The 2,746-nt window shown below is 35.8% G+C and overlaps 1 non-coding gene across 1 annotated transcript; it reads left to right on the top strand.

Moving 5' to 3' along the window:
• Positions 1 to 360: 360 nt before the first annotated feature.
• Positions 361 to 468, top strand: LOC127747267 (small nucleolar RNA R71). The gene has a single exon (XR_008009069.1). It is a non-coding gene; the product is annotated as a small nucleolar RNA R71 (small nucleolar RNA).
• Positions 469 to 2,746: the final 2,278 nt, after the last annotated feature.

Below are 2,746 nucleotides of genomic sequence, written 5' to 3'. Positions count from 1 at the left end.
GTACTGCTTGGTGCATTTTTCATTCTAGACAGACTTTGAGAAATCGTATTGACTTGTTGAGTCAATATTTTATTCTGAGCCAATATGGCATTCAGAGTGTCAATCTCAAGAACTCCTTTCATCTGACTAGTCCCATTGTTCACAGGATTCAAGAACTCCTTTCTTCTAGTTCGTCCCATTGTTTACAGGATTTCTTTCAGAAGTGTACATGAATTGGTTATTTGCAACCATTTCAATAAGTTCTTGAGCTTCTGCAGGCGTCTTCTTCAGATGAAGAGATCCTCCAGCAGAGCTGTCCAATGACATCTTGGACAGTGCAGACAGACCATCATGGAAGATACCTATGATGCTCCATTCAAAAAGCATGTCAGAAGGACACTTTCTGATCAATTGTTTGTATCTTTCCCAAGCTTCATAGAGGGATTCACCTTCTTTCTGTCTGAAGGTTTGGACTTCCACTCTAAGCTTACTCAATTTTTGATGTGGAAAGAATTTTGCCAAGAAGACATTGACTAGCTTTTCCCAAGAGTTCAGGCTTTCTTTAGGTTGTGAGTCCAACCATATCCTAGCTCTGTCTCTTACAGCAAAAGGGAATAATAGCATAAGTCTATAGACCTCAGGGTCAACCCCATTGGTTTTGACAGTGTCACAGATTTGCAAGAATTCAGCTAAAAACTGATGAGGATCTTCCAATGGAAGTCCATGGAACTTGCAATTCTGTTGCATTAAAGAAACTAATTGAGGCTTAAGCTCAAAGTTGTTTGCTCCAATGGCAGGGATAGAGATGCTTCTCCCATAGAAGTCGAGAGTAGGTGCAGTAAAGTCACCCAGCACCTTCCTTGCATTGTTGGCATTGTTGTTGTTTTTGGTTGCCATGTCTTCTTCCTTGAAGATTTCTGTTAGGTCCTCTACAGAGAATTGTGCTTTAGCTTCTCTTAGCTTTCGCTTCAAGGTTCTTTCAGGTTCAGGGTCAGCTTCAACAAGAATGCCTTTGTCTTTGCTCCTGCTCATATGAAAGAGAAGAAAATAAGAAAATATGGAGTCCTCTATGTCACAGTATAAAGATTCCTTGAGGTGTCAGAGGAAAAGAAGAATAGAAGGAAGAGGTAGAAGAATTCGAACTTATCAAGAGAGATAGAGTTCGAATTATGCATTAAAGAGGAGTGTTAGTCCATAAATAGAAGGATGTGAGAAGAGGGAAAGAAATTTTCGAAAATTAAAGTGAATTAATTAAAAGAAATTTTGAAAAATGGTAATTGATTTTCGAAAACTAAGATTTGGAAAGAAATTAAGTGAATTTTGAAAAAGATTTTGAAATTAGAAATCAAAAAGATATGATTGAAAACTATTTTGAAAAAGATGTGATTAAGAAGATATGATTGAAAAGTTATTGTTTTAAAAAGATTTGATTGAAAATATATGATTGACAAACAATTTAAAAAGATTTAATTTTTAAAAATTATGGAAACTTGAAAAAAATTTGAATTAAAAACAAAATCTTCCCTCTTGTGCCATCCTGGCGTTAAACGCCCAGAATGGTATCCATTCTGGCGTTTAGCGCCCAAAATGCTACCCTTTTGGGCGTTAAACGCCCAGCCAGGTACCCTGGCTGGCGTTTAAACGCCAGTTTTCCTTCCTCACTGGGCGTTTTGAATGCCCAGCTTTTTTTGTGTAATTCCTCTGCTGAATGTTCTGAATCTTCAATTCTCTGTATTATTGACTTGAAAAGACACATATTAAGAATTTTTTTTGAATTTTTAATGATGAGGAATGATCAAAATGCAACTAAAATCAAATAAACAATGCATGCAAGACACCAAACTTAGAAGTTTGTATACTACTGACACTAACAAATTGAGAATGCATGTGAGAAACAACAAAACACACAAAACAAGAGAATTTAAAGATCAGAGCAAGGAAATCATCAAAAGCAACTTGAAGATTAATGAAGACACATGAATGAATTCGAAAAATGTAAGAAGAACACAAGCATACAATTGACACCAAACTTAAAATGAGACACTAGACTCAAACAAGAAACATAAAATATTTTTTATTTTAAGATTTTATAATTTTTTTTTGGATTTTTCGAAAATTATGTGGAGAAAGAAAATAAAGAGATTCAAAATTTTTAATAAGAATTCCAGGAATCATGCAATGTTAGTTTAAAGATTTAGTCTAAAAAGATTAGACAGGGCTAGCCAAGCTTCAATAGGACATTACATTCAAGAGCTAAATTGATGAAAATCAATCAGCTTTGGTGATGATAAGAATATCACCTTGAAACTCTAGAATTCATTCTTAAAAATTCTGAAGAAAAATACCTAATCTAAGCAACAAGATGAACCGTCAGTTGTCCAAACTCGAACAATCCCCGGCAACGGCGCCAAAAACTTGGTGTTGTTGCCAGATCAAAACTTGGCACTGTTATTGCAGGGAACAAATGCGAAACTGTAGTTAGGACATTTAATTCCCCGGCAACGGCGCCAAAAACTTGGTGCACGAAATTGTGATCATCAATGGCGCCATCAACATGGTACACACAATTGTAATCTCAACTCTTTATCATAACTTCTCACAACTAACCAGCAAGTGCACAAAGTCGTTCAGGTAATAAACCTTACGCGAGTAAGGGTCGATCCCACGGAGATTGTTGGTATGAAGCAAGCTATGGTCATCTTGTAAATCTCAGTCAGGCGGATTCAAATGGTTATGGAGGATTAAAAGATGAATAAAACATAAAATA

The sequence above is a fragment of the Arachis duranensis genome, chromosome 4, assembly GCF_000817695.3.
Source record: "Arachis duranensis cultivar V14167 chromosome 4, aradu.V14167.gnm2.J7QH, whole genome shotgun sequence".
Taxonomy (NCBI): Eukaryota; Viridiplantae; Streptophyta; class Magnoliopsida; order Fabales; family Fabaceae; genus Arachis; species Arachis duranensis.
Note: the sequence above shows the minus strand (reverse complement) of the source record. Positions and strands in the feature narration are given on the sequence as shown.